At 35.2% G+C, this 24,745-nt stretch overlaps 1 protein-coding gene across 3 annotated transcripts in view; it reads right to left on the bottom strand.

Annotated features, from left to right (window-relative positions):
- The window catches only part of gckr (glucokinase (hexokinase 4) regulator), a 63,028-nt gene that overhangs the window by 35,320 nt on the left and 2,963 nt on the right, over positions 1–24,745 (bottom strand). The gene's annotated exons all lie outside the window — the stretch shown is intronic.

The following is a 24,745-nucleotide window of genomic DNA, read 5'->3' as shown; positions in this document are numbered from 1 at the left end:
ATAGATAACACAACGTGACACAGAACATAGTCTCTATAGATAACACAACATGACACAGAACATAGTCTCTATAGATAACACAACGTGACACAGAACATAGTCTCTATAGATAACACAACATGACACAGAACATAGTCTCTATAGATAACACAACATGACACAGAACATAGTCTCTATAGATAACACAACATGACACAGAACATAGTCTCTATAGATAACACAACATGACACAGAACATAGTCTCTATAGATAACACAACATGACACAGAACATAGTCTCTATAGATAACACAACATGACACATAACATAGGGCTCTATAGATAACACAACGTGACACAGAACATAGGGCTCTATAGATAACACAACGTGACACAGAACATAGTCTCTATAGATAACACAACATGACACATAACATAGGGCTCTATAGATAACACAACATGACACAGAACATAGTCTCTATAGATAACATAACATGACACAGAACATAGTCTCTATAGATAACACAACATGACACAGAACATAGTCTCTATAGATAACACAACATGACACAGAACATAGTCTCTATAGATAACACAACATGACACAGAACATAGTCTCTATAGATAACACAACATGACACAGAACATAGTCTCTATAGATAACACAACATGACACAGAACATAGTCTCTATAGATAACACAACATGACACAGAACATAGTCTCTATAGATAACACAACATGACACAGAACATAGTCTCTATAGATAACACAACATGACACAGAACATAGTCTCTATAGATAACACAACATGACACAGAACATAGTCTCTATAGATAACACAACATGACACAGAACATAGTCTCTATAGATAACACAACATGACACAGAACATAGGTCTCTATAGATAACACAACATGACACAGAACATAGTCTCTATAGATAACACAACATGACACAGAACATAGTCTCTATAGATAACACAACATGACACAGAACATAGGTCTCTATAGATAACACAACGTGACACAGAACATAGTCTCTATAGATAACACAACATGACACAGAACATAGTCTCTATAGATAACACAACATGACACAGAACATAGTCTCTATAGATAACACAACATGACACAGAACATAGTCTCTATAGATAACACAACGTGACACAGAACATAGTCTCTATAGATAACACAACATGACACAGAACATAGTCTCTATAGATAACACAACATGACACAGAACATAGTCTCTATAGATAACACAACGTGACACAGAACATAGTCTCTATAGATAACACAACATGACACAGAACATAGTCTCTATAGATAACACAACGTGACACAGAACATAGTCTCTATAGATAACACAACATGACACAGAACATAGTCTCTATAGATAACACAACGTGACACAGAACAAAGTCTCTATAGATAACACAACGTGACACAGAACATAGTCTCTATAGATAACACAACATGACACAGAACATAGTCTCTATAGATAACACAACATGACACATAACATAGTCTCTATAGATAACACAACATGACACAGAACATAGTCTCTATAGATAACACAACATGACACAGAACATAGGGCTCTATAGATAACACAACATGACACAGAACATAGTCTCTATAGATAACACAACATGACACAGAACATAGTCTCTATAGATAACACAACATGACACAGAACATAGTCTCTATAGATAACACAACATGACACAGAACATAGTCTCTATAGATAACACAACATGACACAGAACATAGTCTCTATAGATAACACAACATGACACAGAACATAGGGCTCTATAGATAACACAACATGACACAGAACATAGTCTCTATAGATAACACAACATGACACAGAACATAGGGCTCTATAGATAACACAACGTGACACAGAACATAGTCTCTATAGATAACACAACATGACACAGAACATAGTCTCTATAGATAACACAACATGACACAGAACATAGTCTCTATAGATAACACAACGTGACACAGAACATAGTCTCTATAGATAACACAACATGACACAGAACATAGTCTCTATAGATAACACAACATGACACAGAACATAGTCTCTATAGATAACACAACATGACACAGAACATAGTCTCTATAGATAACACAACATGACACAGAACATAGGTCTCTATAGATAACACAACGTGACACAGAACATAGTCTCTATAGATAACACAACATGACACAGAACATAGTCTCTATAGATAACACAACATGACACAGAACATAGTCTCTATAGATAACACAACGTGACACAGAACATAGTCTCTATAGATAACACAACATGACACAGAACATAGTCTCTATAGATAACACAACATGACACAGAACATAGTCTCTATAGATAACACAACATGACACAGAACATAGTCTCTATAGATAACACAACGTGACACAGAACATAGTCTCTATAGATAACACAACGTGACACAGAACATAGTCTCTATAGATAACACAACGTGACACAGAACATAGTCTCTATAGATAACACAACATGACACAGAACATAGTCTCTATAGATAACACAACATGACACAGAACATAGTCTCTATAGATAACACAACATGACACAGAACATAGGGCTCTATAGATAACACAACATGACACAGAACATAGTCTCTATAGATAACACAACATGACACAGAACATAGTCTCTATAGATAACACAACATGACACAGAACATAGTCTCTATAGATAACACAACATGACACAGAACATAGTCTCTATAGATAACACAACATGACACAGAACATAGTCTCTATAGATAACACAACATGACACAGAACATAGTCTCTATAGATAACACAACATGACACAGAACATAGTCTCTATCGATAACACAACATGACACAGAACATAGGCTCTATAGATAACACAACGTGACACAGAACATAGTCTCTATAGATAACACAACATGACACAGAACATAGTCTCTATAGATAACACAACGTGACACAGAACATAGTCTCTATAGATAACACAACGTGACACAGAACATAGTCTCTATAGATAACACAACATGACACAGAACATAGTCTCTATAGATAACACAACATGACACAGAACATAGTCTCTATAGATAACACAACATGACACAGAACATAGTCTCTATAGATAACACAACGTGACACAGAACATAGTCTCTATAGATAACACAACGTGACACAGAACATAGTCTCTATAGATAACACAACATGACACAGAACATAGTCTCTATAGATAACACAACATGACACAGACCATAGTCTCTATAGATAACACAACATGACACAGAACATAGTCTCTAGAGATAACACAACATGACACAGAACATAGTCTCTATAGATAACACAACATGACACAGAACATAGTCTCTATAGATAACACAACATGACACAGAACATAGTCTCTATAGATAACACAACGTGACACAGAACATAGTCTCTATAGATAACACAACATGACACAGAACATAGTCTCTATAGATAACACAACATGACACAGAACATAGTCTCTATAGATAACACAACGTGACACAGAACATAGTCTCTATAGATAACACAACGTGACACAGAACATAGTCTCTATAGATAACACAACATGACACAGAACATAGTCTCTATAGATAACACAACATGACACAGAACATAGTCTCTATAGATAACACAACATGACACAGAACATAGTCTCTATAGATAACACAACATGACACAGAACATAGGGCTCTATAGATAACACAACATGACACAGAACATAGTCTCTATAGATAACACAACATGACACAGAACATAGTCTCTATAGATAACACAACATGACACAGAACATAGTCTCTATAGATAACACAACATGACACAGAACATAGTCTCTATAGATAACACAACATGACACAGAACATAGTCTCTATAGATAACACAACATGACACAGAACATAGTCTCTATAGATAACACAACATGACACAGAACATAGTCTCTATAGATAACACAACATGACACAGAACATAGTCTCTATAGATAACACAACATGACACAGAACATAGTCTCTATAGATAACACAACATGACACAGAACATAGTCTCTATAGATAACACAACGTGACACAGAACATAGTCTCTATAGATAACACAACATGACACAGAACATAGTCTCTATAGATAACACAACATGACACAGAACATAGTCTCTATAGATAACACAACATGACACAGAACATAGTCTCTATAGATAACACAACATGACACAGAACATAGTCTCTATAGATAACACAACATGACACAGAACATAGTCTCTATAGATAACACAACATGACACAGAACATAGTCTCTATAGATAACACAACATGACACAGAACATAGTCTCTATAGATAACACAACATGACACAGAACATAGTCTCTATAGATAACACAACGTGACACAGAACAAAGTCTCTATAGATAACACAACATGACACAGAACATAGTCTCTATAGATAACACAACATGACACAGAACATAGGGCTCTATAGATAACACAACATGACACATAACATAGTCTCTATAGATAACACAACATGACACAGAACATAGTCTCTATAGATAACACAACATGACACAGAACATAGTGCTCTATAGATAACACAACATGACACAGAACATAGTCTCTATAGATAACACAACGTGACACAGAACATAGTCTCTATAGATAACACAACATGACACAGAACATAGTCTCTATAGATAACACAACATGACACAGAACATAGTCTCTATAGATAACACAACATGACACAGAACATAGTCTCTATAGATAACACAACATGACACAGAACATAGTCTCTATAGATAACACAACATGACACAGAACATAGTCTCTATAGATAACACAACATGACACAGAACATAGTCTCTATAGATAACACAACGTGACACAGAACATAGTCTCTATAGATAACACAACATGACACAGAACATAGTCTCTATAGATAACACAACATGACACAGAACATAGTCTCTATAGATAACACAACATGACACAGAACATAGTCTCTATAGATAACACAACATGACACAGAACATAGTCTCTATAGATAACACAACGTGACACAGAACATAGTCTCTATAGATAACACAACATGACACAGAACATAGGTCTCTATAGATAACACAACATGACACAGAACATAGTCTCTATAGATAACACAACATGACACAGAACATAGTCTCTATAGATAACACAACGTGACACAGAACATAGTCTCTATAGATAACACAACATGACACAGAACATAGTCTCTATAGATAACACAACATGACACAGAACATAGTCTCTATAGATAACACAACGTGACACAGAACATAGTCTCTATAGATAACACAACATGACACAGAACATAGTCTCTATAGATAACACAACATGACACAGAACATAGTCTCTATAGATAACACAACGTGACACAGAACATAGTCTCTATAGATAACACAACATGACACAGAACATAGTCTCTATAGATAACACAACATGACACAGAACATAGTCTCTATAGATAACACAACATGACACAGAACATAGTCTCTATAGATAACACAACATGACACAGAACATAGTCTCTATAGATAACACAACATGACACAGAACATAGTCTCTATAGATAACACAACGTGACACAGAACATAGTCTCTATAGATAACACAACATGACACAGAACATAGTCTCTATAGATAACACAACGTGACACAGAACATAGTCTCTATAGATAACACAACATGACACAGAACATAGTCTCTATAGATAACACAACATGACACAGAACATAGTCTCTATAGATAACACAACGTGACACAGAACATAGTCTCTATAGATAACACAACGTGACACATAACATAGGGCTCTATAGATAACACAACATGACACAGAACATAGTCTCTATAGATAACACAACATGACACAGAACATAGTCTCTATAGATAACACAACGTGACACATAACATAGGGCTCTATAGATAACACAACATGACACAGAACATAGTCTCTATAGATAACACAACATGACACAGAACATAGTCTCTATAGATAACACAACATGACACATAACATAGTCTCTATAGATAACACAACATGACACAGAACATAGTCTCTATAGATAACACAACATGACACAGAACATAGTCTCTATAGATAACACAACATGACACAGAACATAGTCTCTATAGATAACACAACATGACACAGAACATAGTCTCTATAGATAACACAACATGACACAGAACATAGTCTCTATAGATAACACAACGTGACACAGAACATAGTCTCTATAGATAACACAACATGACACAGAACATAGTCTCTATAGATAACACAACATGACACAGAACATAGTCTCTATAGATAACACAACATGACACAGAACATAGTCTCTATAGATAACACAACATGACACAGAACATAGTCTCTATAGATAACACAACATGACACAGAACATAGTCTCTATAGATAACACAACATGACACAGAACATAGTCTCTATAGATAACACAACGTGACACAGAACATAGTCTCTATAGATAACACAACGTGACACAGAACATAGTCTCTATAGATAACACAACGTGACACAGAACATAGTCTCTATAGATAACACAACATGACACAGAACATAGTCTCTATAGATAACACAACGTGACACAGAACATGGTCTCTATAGATAACACAACGTGACACAGAACATAGTCTCTATAGATAACACAACGTGACACAGAACATAGTCTCTATAGATAACACAACATGACACAGCACATAGTCTCTATAGATAACACAACATGACACATAACATAGGGCTCTATAGATAACACAACGTGACAAAGAACATAGTCTCTATAGATAACACAACATGACACAGAACATAGTCTCTATAGATAACACAACGTGACACAGAACATAGTCTCTATAGATAACACAACATGACACAGAACATAGTCTCTATAGATAACACAACATGACACAGAACATAGTCTCTATAGATAACACAACATGACACAGAACATAGTCTCTATAGATAACACAACATGACACAGAACATAGTCTCTATAGATAACACAACATGACACAGAACATAGTCTCTATAGATAACACAACATGACACAGAACATAGGCTCTATAGATAACACAACATGACACAGAACATAGTCTCTATAGATAACACAACATGACACAGAACATAGTCTCTATAGATAACACAACGTGACACAGAACATAGTCTCTATAGATAACACAACATGACACAGAACATAGTCTCTATAGATAACACAACATGACACAGAACATAGTCTCTATAGATAACACAACATGACACAGAACATAGTCTCTATAGATAACACAACATGACACAGAACATAGTCTCTATAGATAACACAACGTGACACAGAACATAGTCTCTATAGATAACACAACATGACACAGAACATAGTCTCTATAGATAACACAACATGACACAGAACATAGTCTCTATAGATAACACAACATGACACAGAACATAGGTCTCTATAGATAACACAACGTGACACAGAACATAGTCTCTATAGATAACACAACATGACACAGAACATAGTCTCTATAGATAACACAACATGACACAGAACATAGTCTCTATAGATAACACAACGTGACACAGAACATAGTCTCTATAGATAACACAACATGACACAGAACATAGTCTCTATAGATAACACAACATGACACAGAACATAGTCTCTATAGATAACACAACATGACACAGAACATAGTCTCTATAGATAACACAACATGACACAGAACATAGGGCTCTATAGATAACACAACGTGACACAGAACATAGTCTCTATAGATAACACAACATGACACAGAACATAGTCTCTATAGATAACACAACGTGACACAGAACATAGTCTCTATAGATAACACAACGTGACACAGAACATAGTCTCTATAGATAACACAACATGACACAGAACATAGTCTCTATAGATAACACAACATGACACAGAACATAGTCTCTATAGATAACACAACGTGACACAGAACATAGTCTCTATAGATAACACAACATGACACAGAACATAGGTCTCTATAGATAACACAACATGACACAGAACATAGTCTCTATAGATAACACAACGTGACACAGAACATAGTCTCTATAGATAACACAACATGACACAGAACATAGTCTCTATAGATAACACAACGTGACACAGAACATAGTCTCTATAGATAACACAACATGACACAGAACATAGTCTCTATAGATAACACAACATGACACAGAACATAGTCTCTATAGATAACACAACATGACACAGAACATAGTCTCTATAGATAACACAACATGACACAGAACATAGGGTCTCTATAGATAACACAACATGACACAGAACATAGTCTCTATAGATAACACAACATGACACAGAACATAGTCTCTATAGATAACACAACATGACACAGAACATAGTCTCTATAGATAACACAACATGACACAGAACATAGTCTCTATAGATAACACAACATGACACAGAACATAGTCTCTATAGATAACACAACATGACACAGAACATAGTCTCTATAGATAACACAACATGACACAGAACATAGGCTCTATAGATAACACAACGTGACACAGAACATAGTCTCTATAGATAACACAACATGACACAGAACATAGTCTCTATAGATAACACAACGTGACACAGAACATAGTCTCTATAGATAACACAACGTGACACAGAACATAGTCTCTATAGATAACACAACATGACACAGAACATAGTCTCTATAGATAACACAACATGACACAGAACATAGTCTCTATAGATAACACAACATGACACAGAACATAGTCTCTATAGATAACACAACATGACACAGAACATAGTCTCTATAGATAACACAACATGACACAGAACATAGTCTCTATAGATAACACAACATGACACAGAACATAGTCTCTATAGATAACACAACATGACACAGAACATAGTCTCTATAGATAACACAACATGACACAGAACATAGTCTCTATAGATAACACAACATGACACAGAACATAGTCTCTATAGATAACACAACATGACACAGAACATAGTCTCTATAGATAACACAACATGACACAGAACATAGGTCTCTATAGATAACACAACATGACACAGAACATAGTCTCTATAGATAACACAACATGACACAGAACATAGTCTCTATAGATAACACAACATGACACAGAACATAGTCTCTATAGATAACACAACATGACACAGAACATAGTCTCTATAGATAACACAACATGACACAGAACATAGTCTCTATAGATAACACAACATGACACAGAACATAGTCTCTATAGATAACACAACGTGACACAGAACATAGTCTCTATAGATAACACAACATGACACAGAACATAGTCTCTATAGATAACACAACATGACACAGAACATAGTCTCTATAGATAACACAACATGACACAGAACATAGTCTCTATAGATAACACAACATGACACAGAACATAGTCTCTATAGATAACACAACATGACACAGAACATAGTCTCTATAGATAACACAACATGACACAGAACATAGTCTCTATAGATAACACAACATGACACAGAACATAGGTCTCTATAGATAACACAACGTGACACAGAACATAGTCTCTATAGATAACACAACATGACACAGAACATAGTCTCTATAGATAACACAACGTGACACAGAACATAGTCTCTATAGATAACACAACATGACACAGAACATAGTCTCTATAGATAACACAACATGACACAGAACATAGTCTCTATAGATAACACAACATGACACAGAACATAGTCTCTATAGATAACACAACATGACACAGAACATAGTCTCTATAGATAACACAACATGACACAGAACATAGTCTCTATAGATAACACAACATGACACAGAACATAGTCTCTATAGATAACACAACATGACACAGAACATAGTCTCTATAGATAACACAACGTGACACAGAACATAGTCTCTATAGATAACACAACATGACACAGAACATAGTCTCTATAGATAACACAACATGACACAGAACATAGTCTCTATAGATAACACAACATGACACAGAACATAGTCTCTATAGATAACACAACATGACACAGAACATAGGGCTCTATAGATAACACAACATGACACAGAACATAGTCTCTATAGATAACACAACATGACACAGAACATAGTCTCTATAGATAACACAACGTGACACAGAACATAGTCTCTATAGATAACACAACATGACACAGAACATAGTCTCTATAGATAACACAACATGACACAGAACATAGTCTCTATAGATAACACAACATGACACAGAACATAGGTCTCTATAGATAACACAACATGACACAGAACATAGTCTCTATAGATAACACAACATGACACAGAACATAGGGCTCTATAGATAACACAACGTGACACAGAACATAGTCTCTATAGATAACACAACATGACACAGAACATAGTCTCTATAGATAACACAACGTGACACAGAACATAGTCTCTATAGATAACACAACATGACACAGAACATAGTCTCTATAGATAACACAACATGACACAGAACATAGTCTCTATAGATAACACAACATGACACAGAACATAGTCTCTATAGATAACACAACATGACACAGAACATAGTCTCTATAGATAACACAACATGACACAGAACATAGGTCTCTATAGATAACACAACGTGACACAGAACATAGTCTCTATAGATAACACAACATGACACAGAACATAGTCTCTATAGATAACACAACATGACACAGAACATAGTCTCTATAGATAACACAACATGACACAGAACATAGTCTCTATAGATAACACAACATGACACAGAACATAGTCTCTATAGATAACACAACATGACACAGAACATAGTCTCTATAGATAACACAACATGACACAGAACATAGTCTCTATAGATAACACAACATGACACAGAACATAGTCTCTATAGATAACACAACATGACACAGAACATAGTCTCTATAGATAACACAACATGACACAGAACATAGTCTCTATAGATAACACAACATGACACAGAACATAGTCTCTATAGATAACACAACGTGACACAGAACATAGGGTCTCTATAGATAACACAACGTGACACAGAACATAGTCTCTATAGATAACACAACATGACACAGAACATAGTCTCTATAGATAACACAACATGACACAGAACATAGTCTCTATAGATAACACAACATGACACAGAACATAGTCTCTATAGATAACACAACATGACACAGAACATAGTCTCTATAGATAACACAACATGACACAGAACATAGTCTCTATAGATAACACAACATGACACAGAACATAGTCTCTATAGATAACACAACATGACACAGAACATAGTCTCTATAGATAACACAACATGACACAGAACATAGTCTCTATAGATAACACAACATGACACAGAACATAGTCTCTATAGATAACACAACATGACACAGAACATAGTCTCTATAGATAACACAACGTGACACAGAACATAGTCTCTATAGATAACACAACATGACACAGAACATAGTCTCTATAGATAACACAACGTGACACAGAACATAGTCTCTATAGATAACACAACATGACACATAACATAGGGCTCTATAGATAACACAACATGACACAGAACATAGTCTCTATAGATAACACAACGTGACACAGAACATAGTCTCTATAGATAACACAACGTGACACAGAACATAGTCTCTATAGATAACACAACATGACACAGAACATAGTCTCTATAGATAACACAACATGACACAGAACATAGTCTCTATAGATAACACAACATGACACAGAACATAGTCTCTATAGATAACACAACATGACACAGAACATAGTCTCTATAGATAACACAACATGACACAGAACATAGGGCTCTATAGATAACACAACATGACACAGAACATAGTCTCTATAGATAACACAACATGACACAGAACATAGTCTCTATAGATAACACAACATGACACAGAACATAGTCTCTATAGATAACACAACATGACACAGAACATAGTCTCTATAGATAACACAACATGACACAGAACATAGTCTCTATAGATAACACAACATGACACAGAACATAGGGCTCTATAGATAAACACAACATGACACAGAACATAGTCTCTATAGATAACACAACATGACACAGAACATAGGGCTCTATAGATAACACAACGTGACACAGAACATAGTCTCTATAGATAACACAACATGACACAGAACATAGTCTCTATAGATAACACAACGTGACACAGAACATAGTCTCTATAGATAACACAACATGACACAGAACATAGTCTCTATAGATAACACAACATGACACAGAACATAGTCTCTATAGATAACACAACATGACACATAACATAGTCTCTATAGATAACACAACATGACACAGAACATGGGGGCTCTATAGATAACACAACATGACACAGAACATAGTCTCTATAGATAACACAACATGACACAGAACATAGTCTCTATAGATAACACAACGTGACACAGAACATAGTCTCTATAGATAACACAACATGACACAGAACATAGTCTCTATAGATAACACAACATGACACAGAACATAGTCTCTATAGATAACACAACATGACACAGAACATAGTCTCTATAGATAACACAACATGACACAGAACATAGTCTCTATAGATAACACAACATGACACAGAACATAGGCTCTATAGATAACACAACGTGACACAGAACATAGTCTCTATAGATAACACAACATGACACAGAACATAGTCTCTATAGATAACACAACATGACACAGAACATAGTCTCTATAGATAACACAACATGACACAGAACATAGTCTCTATAGATAACACAACATGACACAGAACATAGGCTCTATAGATAACACAACATGACACAGAACATAGTCTCTATAGATAACACAACATGACACAGAACATAGTCTCTATAGATAACACAACGTGACACAGAACATAGTCTCTATAGATAACACAACATGACACAGAACATAGTCTCTATAGATAACACAACATGACACAGAACATAGTCTCTATAGATAACACAACATGACACAGAACATAGTCTCTATAGATAACACAACATGACACAGAACATAGTCTCTATAGATAACACAACATGACACAGAACATAGTCTCTATAGATAACACAACATGACACAGAACATAGTCTCTATAGATAACACAACATGACACAGAACATAGTCTCTATAGATAACACAACATGACACAGAACATAGTCTCTATAGATAACACAACATGACACAGAACATAGTCTCTATAGATAACACAACATGACACAGAACATAGTCTCTATAGATAACACAACATGACACAGAACATAGTCTCTATAGATAACACAACATGACACAGAACATAGTCTCTATAGATAACACAACGTGACACAGAACATAGTCTCTATAGATAACACAACATGACACAGAACATAGTCTCTATAGATAACACAACATGACACAGAACATAGGTCTCTATAGATAACACAACATGACACAGAACATAGTCTCTATAGATAACACAACATGACACAGAACATAGTCTCTATAGATAACACAACATGACACAGAACATAGTCTCTATAGATAACACAACATGACACAGAACATAGTCTCTATAGATAACACAACATGACACAGAACATAGTCTCTATAGATAACACAACATGACACAGAACATAGTCTCTATAGATAACACAACATGACACAGAACATAGTCTCTATAGATAACACAACGTGACACAGAACATAGTCTCTATAGATAACACAACATGACACAGAACATAGTCTCTATAGATAACACAACGTGACACAGAACATAGTCTCTATAGATAACACAACATGACACAGAACATAGTCTCTATAGATAACACAACATGACACAGAACATAGTCTCTATAGATAACACAACATGACACAGAACATAGTCTCTATAGATAACACAACATGAGAACACAGAACATTAGAGGCTCTATAGATAACACAACATGACACAGAACATAGTCTCTATAGATAACACAACGTGACACAGAACATAGTCTCTATAGATAACACAACATGACACAGAACATAGTCTCTATAGATAACACAACATGACACAGAACATAGTCTCTATAGATAACACAACATGACACAGAACATAGTCTCTATAGATAACACAACATGACACAGAACATAGTCTCTATAGATAACACAACATGACACAGAACATAGTCTCTATAGATAACACAACATGACACAGAACATAGGCTCTATAGATAACACAACGTGACACAGAACATAGTCTCTATAGATAACACAACATGACACAGAACATAGTCTCTATAGATAACACAACATGACACAGAACATAGTCTCTATAGATAACACAACATGACACAGAACATAGTCTCTATAGATAACACAACATGACACAGAACATAGTCTCTATAGATAACACAACATGACACAGAACATAGTCTCTATAGATAACACAACATGACACAGAACATAGTCTCTATAGATAACACAACATGACACAGAACATAGTCTCTATAGATAACACAACATGACACAGAACATAGTCTCTATAGATAACACAACGTGACACAGAACATAGTCTCTATAGATAACACAACATGACACAGAACATAGTCTCTATAGATAACACAACATGACACAGAACATAGGTCTCTATAGATAACACAACGTGACACAGAACATAGTCTCTATAGATAACACAACATGACACAGAACATAGGGCTCTATAGATAACACAACATGACACAGAACATAGTCTCTATAGATAACACAACATGACACAGAACATAGTCTCTATAGATAACACAACGTGACACAGAACATAGTCTCTATAGATAACACAACATGACACAGAACATAGTCTCTATAGATAACACAACATGACACAGAACATAGTCTCTATAGATAACACAACATGACACAGAACATAGTCTCTATAGATAACACAACATGACACAGAACATAGTCTCTATAGATAACACAACATGACACAGAACATAGGGCTCTATAGATAACACAACGTGACACAGAACATAGTCTCTATAGATAACACAACATGACACAGAACATAGTCTCTATAGATAACACAACATGACACAGAACATAGTCTCTATAGATAACACAACATGACACAGAACATAGTCTCTATAGATAACACAACATGACACAGAACATAGTCTCTATAGATAACACAACATGACACAGAACATAGGGTCTCTATAGATAACACAACATGACACAGAACATAGTCTCTATAGATAACACAACATGACACAGAACATAGTCTCTATAGATAACACAACGTGACACAGAACATAGTCTCTATAGATAACACAACGTGACACAGAACATAGTCTCTATAGATAACACAACATGACACAGAACATAGTCTCTATAGATAACACAACATGACACAGAACATAGTCTCTATAGATAACACAACATGACACAGAACATAGTCTCTATAGATAACACAACGTGACACAGAACATAGGGCTCTATAGATAACACAACGTGACACAGAACATAGTCTCTATAGATAACACAACATGACACAGAACATAGTCTCTATAGATAACACAACATGACACAGAACATAGTCTCTATAGATAACACAACATGACACAGAACATAGTCTCTATAGATAACACAACATGACACAGAACATAGTCTCTATAGATAACACAACATGACACAGAACATAGTCTCTATAGATAACACAACATGACACAGAACATAGTCTCTATAGATAACACAACATGACACAGAACATAGTCTCTATAGATAACACAACATGACACAGAACATAGTCTCTATAGATAACACAACGTGACACAGAACATAGTCTCTATAGATAACACAACATGACACAGAACATAGTCTCTATAGATAACACAACATGACACAGAACATAGTCTCTATAGATAACACAACATGACACAGAACATAGTCTCTATAGATAACACAACATGACACAGAACATAGTCTCTATAGATAACACAACATGACACAGAACATAGTCTCTATAGATAACACAACATGACACAGAACATAGTCTCTATAGATAACACAACATGACACAGAACATAGTCTCTATAGATAACACAACATGACACAGAACATAGTCTCTATAGATAACACAACATGACACAGAACATAGGGCTCTATAGATAACACAACATGACACAGAACATAGTCTCTATAGATAACACAACATGACACAGAACATAGGGCTCTATAGATAACACAACATGACACAGAACATAGTCTCTATAGATAACACAACATGACACAGAACATAGTCTCTATAGATAACACAACGTGACACAGAACATAGTCTCTATAGATAACACAACATGACACAGAACATAGTCTCTATAGATAACACAACATGACACAGAACATAGTCTCTATAGATAACACAACATGACACAGAACATAGTCTCTATAGATAACACAACGTGACACAGAACATAGTCTCTATAGATAACACAACATGACACAGAACATAGTCTCTATAGATAACACAACATGACACAGAACATAGTCTCTATAGATAACACAACGTGACACATAACATAGGGCTCTATAGATAACACAACATGACACAGAACATAGGGTCTCTATAGATAACACAACATGACACAGAACATAGTCTCTATAGATAACACAACATGACACAGAACATAGTCTCTATAGATAACACAACATGACACAGAACATAGTCTCTATAGATAACACAACATGACACAGAACATAGTCTCTATAGATAACACAACGTGACACAGAACATAGTCTCTATAGATAACACAACATGACACAGAACATAGTCTCTATAGATAACACAACATGACACAGAACATAGTCTCTATAGATAACACAACATGACACAGAACATAGTCTCTATAGATAACACAACATGACACAGAACATAGTCTCTATAGATAACACAACATGACACAGAACATAGTCTCTATAGATAACACAACATGACACAGAACATAGTCTCTATAGATAACACAACATGACACATAACATAGGGCTCTATAGATAACACAACATGACACAGAACATAGTCTCTATAGATAACACAACATGACACAGAACATAGTCTCTATAGATAACACAACATGACACAGAACATAGTCTCTATAGATAACACAACATGACACAGAACATAGTCTCTATAGATAACACAACATGACCAGGAACATAGTCTCTATAGATAACACAACATGACACAGAACATAGGGCTCTATAGATAACACAACGTGACACAGAACATAGTCTCTATAGATAACACAACATGACACAGAACATAGGGCTCTATAGATAACACAACATGACACAGAACATAGTCTCTATAGATAACACAACATGACACAGAACATAGTCTCTATAGATAACACAACGTGACACAGAACATAGTCTCTATAGATAACACAACATGACACAGAACATAGTCTCTATAGATAACACAACATGACACAGAACATAGTCTCTATAGATAACACAACATGACACAGAACATAGTCTCTATAGATAACACAACATGACACAGAACATAGTCTCTATAGATAACACAACATGACACAGAACATAGGGCTCTATAGATAACACAACATGACACAGAACATAGTCTCTATAGATAACACAACATGACACAGAACATAGTCTCTATAGATAACACAACATGACACAGAACATAGTCTCTATAGATAACACAACATGACACAGAACATAGTCTCTATAGATAACACAACATGACACAGAACATAGTCTCTATAGATAACACAACATGACACAGAACATAGTCTCTATAGATAACACAACATGACACAGAACATAGTCTCTATAGATAACACAACGTGACACAGAACATAGTCTCTATAGATAACACAACATGACACAGAACATAGTCTCTATAGATAACACAACATGACACAGAACATAGTCTCTATAGATAACACAACATGACACAGAACATAGTCTCTATAGATAACACAACATGACACAGAACATAGGGCTCTATAGATAACACAACATGACACAGAACATAGTCTCTATAGATAACACAACATGACACAGAACATAGTCTCTATAGATAACACAACATGACACAGAACATAGTCTCTATAGATAACACAACGTGACACAGAACATAGTCTCTATAGATAACACAACATGACACAGAACATAGTCTCTATAGATAACACAACATGACACAGAACATAGTCTCTATAGATAACACAACATGACACAGAACATAGTCTCTATAGATAACACAACATGACACAGAACATAGTCTCTATAGATAACACAACATGACACAGAACATAGGTCTCTATAGATAACACAACATGACACAGAACATAGTCTCTATAGATAACACAACATGACACAGAACATAGGCTCTATAGATAACACAACGTGACACAGAACATAGTCTCTATAGATAACACAACATGACACAGAACATAGTCTCTATAGATAACACAACATGACACAGAACATAGTCTCTATAGATAACACAACATGACACAGAACATAGTCTCTATAGATAACACAACATGACACAGAACATAGTCTCTATAGATAACACAACATGACACAGAACATAGTCTCTATAGATAACACAACATGACACAGAACATAGTCTCTATAGATAACACAACGTGACACAGAACATAGTCTCTATAGATAACACAACATGACACAGAACATAGTCTCTATAGATAACACAACATGACACAGAACATAGGGCTCTATAGATAACACAACGTGACACAGAACATAGTCTCTATAGATAACACAACATGACACAGAACATAGGGCTCTATAGATAACACAACATGACACAGAACATAGTCTCTATAGATAACACAACATGACACAGAACATAGTCTCTATAGATAACACAACGTGACACAGAACATAGTCTCTATAGATAACATAACATGACACAGAACATAGTCTCTATAGATAACACAACATGACACAGAACATAGTCTCTATAGATAACACAACATGACACAGAACATAGTCTCTATAGATAACACAACATGACACAGAACATAGTCTCTATAGATAACACAACATGACACAGAACATAGGGCTCTATAGATAACACAACGTGACACAGAACATAGTCTCTATAGATAACACAACATGACACAGAACATAGTCTCTATAGATAACACAACGTGACACAGAACATAGTCTCTATAGATAACACAACATGACACAGAACATAGTCTCTATAGATAACACAACATGACACAGAACATAGTCTCTATAGATAACACAACATGACACAGAACATAGTCTCTATAGATAACACAACATACACAGAACAAGACTCTAACATGAACACAACATGACACAGAACATAGTCTCTATAGATAACACAACGTGACACAGAACATAGTCTCTATAGATAACACAACATGACACAGAACATAGTCTCTATAGATAACACAACGTGACACAGAACATAGTCTCTATAGATAACACAACATGACACAGAACATAGTCTCTATAGATAACACAACATGACACAGAACATAGTCTCTATAGATAACACAACATGACACAGAACATAGTCTCTATAGATAAAAACACAACATGACACAGAACATAGGGCTCTATAGATAACACAACGTGACACAGAACATAGTCTCTATAGATAACACAACATGACACAGAACATAGTCTCTATAGATAACACAACATGACACAGAACATAGTCTCTATAGATAACACAACATGACACAGAACATAGTCTCTATAGATAACACAACATGACACAGAACATAGTCTCTATAGATAACACAACATGACACAGAACATAGTCTCTATAGATAACACAACATGACACAGAACATAGTCTCTATAGATAACACAACGTGACACAGAACATAGTCTCTATAGATAACACAACATGACACAGAACATAGTCTCTATAGATAACACAACATGACACAGAACATAGTCTCTATAGATAACACAACGTGACACAGAACATAGTCTCTATAGATAACACAACATGACACAGAACATAGTCTCTATAGATAACACAACATGACACAGAACATAGTCTCTATAGATAACACAACATGACACAGAACATAGTCTCTATAGATAACACAACGTGACACAGAACATAGTCTCTATAGATAACACAACATGACACAGAACATAGTCTCTATAGATAACACAACATGACACAGAACATAGTCTCTATAGATAACACAACATGACACAGAACATAGTCTCTATAGATAACACAACATGACACAGAACATAGTCTCTATAGATAACACAACATGACACAGAACATAGGGCTCTATAGATAACACAACGTGACACAGAACATAGTCTCTATAGATAACACAACATGACACAGAACATAGTCTCTATAGATAACACAACGTGACACAGAACATAGTCTCTATAGATAACACAACATGACACAGAACATAGTCTCTATAGATAACACAACATGACACAGAACATAGTCTCTATAGATAACACAACATGACACAGAACATAGGGCTCTATAGATAACACAACATGACACAGAACATAGTCTCTATAGATAACACAACATGACACAGAACATAGGGCTCTATAGATAACACAACATGACACAGAACATAGTCTCTATAGATAACACAACATGACACAGAACATAGTCTCTATAGATAACACAACATGACACAGAACATAGTCTCTATAGATAACACAACATGACACAGAACATAGTCTCTATAGATAACACAACGTGACACAGAACATAGTCTCTATAGATAACACAACATGACACAGAACATAGGTCTCTATAGATAACACAACGTGACACAGAACATAGTCTCTATAGATAACACAACATGACACAGAACATAGTCTCTATAGATAACACAACATCACACAGAACATAGTAAACACTAACATTAACACAACATGACACAGAACATAGTCTCTATAGATAACACAACGTGACACAGAACATAGTCTCTATAGATAACACAACATGACACAGAACATAGTCTCTATAGATAACACAACGTGACACAGAACATAGTCTCTATAGATAACACAACATGACACAGAACATAGTCTCTATAGATAACACAACATGACACAGAACATAGTCTCTATAGATAACACAACATGACACAGAACATAGTCTCTATAGATAACACAACATGACACAGAACATAGTCTCTATAGATAACACAACATGACACAGAACATAGTCTCTATAGATAACACAACATGACACAGAACATAGTCTCTATAGATAACACAACATGACACAGAACATAGTCTCTGTAGATAACACAACATGACACAGAACATAGTCTCTATAGATAACACAACATGACACAGAACATAGTCTCTATAGATAACACAACATGACACAGAACATAGTCTCTATAGATAACACAACATGACACAGAACATAGTCTCTATAGATAACACAACATGACACATAACATAGTCTCTATAGATAACAAAACATGACACAGAACATAGTCTCTATAGATAACACAACATGACACAGAACATAGTCTCTATAGATAACACAACATGACACATAACATAGTCTCTATAGATAACACAACATGACACAGAACATAGTCTCTATAGATAACACAACGTGACACAGAACATAGTCTCTATAGATAACACAACATGACACAGAACATAGGGCTCTATAAATAACACAACATGACACAGAACATAGTCTCTATAGATAACACAACATGACACAGAAAATAGTCTCTATAGATAACACAACGTGACACAGAACATAGTCTCTATAGATAACATAACATGACACAGAACATAGTCTCTATAGATAACACAACATGACACAGAACATAGTCTCTATAGATAACACAACATGACACAGAACATAGTCTCTATAGATAACACAACATGACACATAACATAGTCTCTATAGATAACACAACATGACACAGAACATAGGGCTCTATAGATAACACAACGTGACACAGAACATAGTCTCTATAGATAACACAACATGACACAGAACATAGTCTCTATAGATAACACAACATGACACAGAACATAGTCTCTATAGATAACACAACATGACACAGAACATAGGGCTCTATAGATAACACAACATGACACAGAACATAGTCTCTATCGATAACACAACATGACACAGAACATAGGGCTCTATAGATAACACAACGTGACACAGAACATAGTCTCTATAGATAACACAACATGACACAGAACATAGTCTCTATAGATAACACAACATGACACAGAACATAGTCTCTATAGATAACACAACGTGACACAGAACATAGTCTCTATAGATAACACAACATGACACAGAACATAGTCTCTATAGATAACACAACATGACACATAACATAGTCTCTATAGATAACACAACATGACACAGAACATAGTCTCTATAGATAACACAACGTGACACATAACATAGGGCTCTATAGATAACACAACGTGACACAGAACATAGTCTCTATAGATAACACAACATGACACAGAACATAGTCTCTATAGATAACACAACATGACACAGACCATAGTCTCTATAGATAACACAACATGACACAGAACATAGTCTCTAGTGATAACACAACATGACACAGAACATAGTCTCTATAGATAACACAACGTGACACAGAACATAGTCTCTATAGATAACATAACATGACACAGAACATAGTCTCTATAGATAACACAACATGACACAGAACATAGTCTCTATAGATAACACAACATGACACAGAACATAGTCTCTATAGATAACACAACGTGACACAGAACATAGTCTCTATAGATAACACAACATGACACAGAACATAGTCTCTATAGATAACACAACATGACATAGAACATAGTCTCTATAGATAACACAACATGACACAGAACATAGGGCTCTGTAGATAACACAACATGACACAGAACATAGTCTCTATAGATAACACAACATGACACAGAACATAGTCTCTATAGATAACACAACATGACACAGAACATAGTCTCTATAGATAACACAACATGACACAGAACATAGTCTCTATAGATAACACAACATGACACAGAACATAGTCTCTATAGATAACACAACATGACACAGAACATAGGGCTCTATAGATAACACAACGTGACACAGAACATAGTCTCTATAGATAACACAACATGACACAGAACATAGGGCTCTATAGATAACACAACATGACACAGAACATAGTCTCTATAGATAACACAACATGACACAGAACATAGTCTCTATAGATAACACAACGTGACACAGAACATAGTCTCTATAGATAACATAACATGACACAGAACATAGTCTCTATAGATAACACAACATGACACAGAACATAGTCTCTATAGATAACACAACATGACACAGAACATAGTCTCTATAGATAACACAACATGACACATAACATAGTCTCTATAGATAACACAACATGACACAGAACATAGGGCTCTATAGATAACACAACGTGACACAGAACATAGTCTCTATAGATAACACAACATGACACAGAACATAGTCTCTATAGATAACACAACGTGATACAGAACATAGTCTCTATAGATAACATAACATGACACAGAACATAGTCTCTATAGATAACACAACATGACACAGAACATAGTCTCTATAGATAACACAACATGACACAGAACATAGTCTCTATAGATAACACAACATTAAACACACATCATTAAACACAACATTAAACACAACATGACACAGAACATGGTCTCTATAGATAACACAACGTGACACAGAACATAGTCTCTATAGATAACACAACATGACACAGAACATAGTCTCTATAGATAACACAACATGACACAGAACATAGTCTCTATTGATAACACAACATGACACATAACATATTCTCTATAGATAACACAACATGACACAGAACATAGTCTCTATAGATAACACAACATGACACAGAACATAGTCTCTATAGATAACACAACATGACACAGAACATAGGGCTCTAGAGATAACACAACGTGACACAGAACATAGTCTCTATAGATAACACAACATGACACAGAACATAGTCTCTATAGATAACACAACATGACACAGAACCTAGTCTCTATAGATAACACAACATGACACAGAACATAGTCTCTATAGATAACACAACATGACACAGAACATAGTCTCTATAGATAACACAACATGACACAGAACCTAGTCTCTATAGATAACACAACATGACACAGAACATAGTCTCTATAGATAACACAACGTGACACAGAACATAGTCTCTATAGATAACACAACATGACACAGAACATAGTCTCTATAGATAACACAACATGACACAGAACATAGTCTCTATAGATAACACAACATGACACATAACATAGTCTCTATAGATAACACAACATGACACAGAACATAGTCTCTAGAGATAACACAACATGACACAGAACATAGTCTCTATAAATAACACAACATGACACAGAACATAGTCTCTATAGATAACACAACATGACACAGAACATAGTCTCTATAGATAACACAACATGACACATAACATTAAACACAACAGAACATAGAGAGAGAGTGTGTGTGTGTGTGTGTGTTTGCGTGTGCCTGTG

This window comes from Coregonus clupeaformis, chromosome 21 (genome assembly GCF_020615455.1).
Source record: "Coregonus clupeaformis isolate EN_2021a chromosome 21, ASM2061545v1, whole genome shotgun sequence".
NCBI lineage: Eukaryota > Metazoa > Chordata > Actinopteri > Salmoniformes > Salmonidae > Coregonus > Coregonus clupeaformis.
Note: the sequence above shows the minus strand (reverse complement) of the source record. Positions and strands in the feature narration are given on the sequence as shown.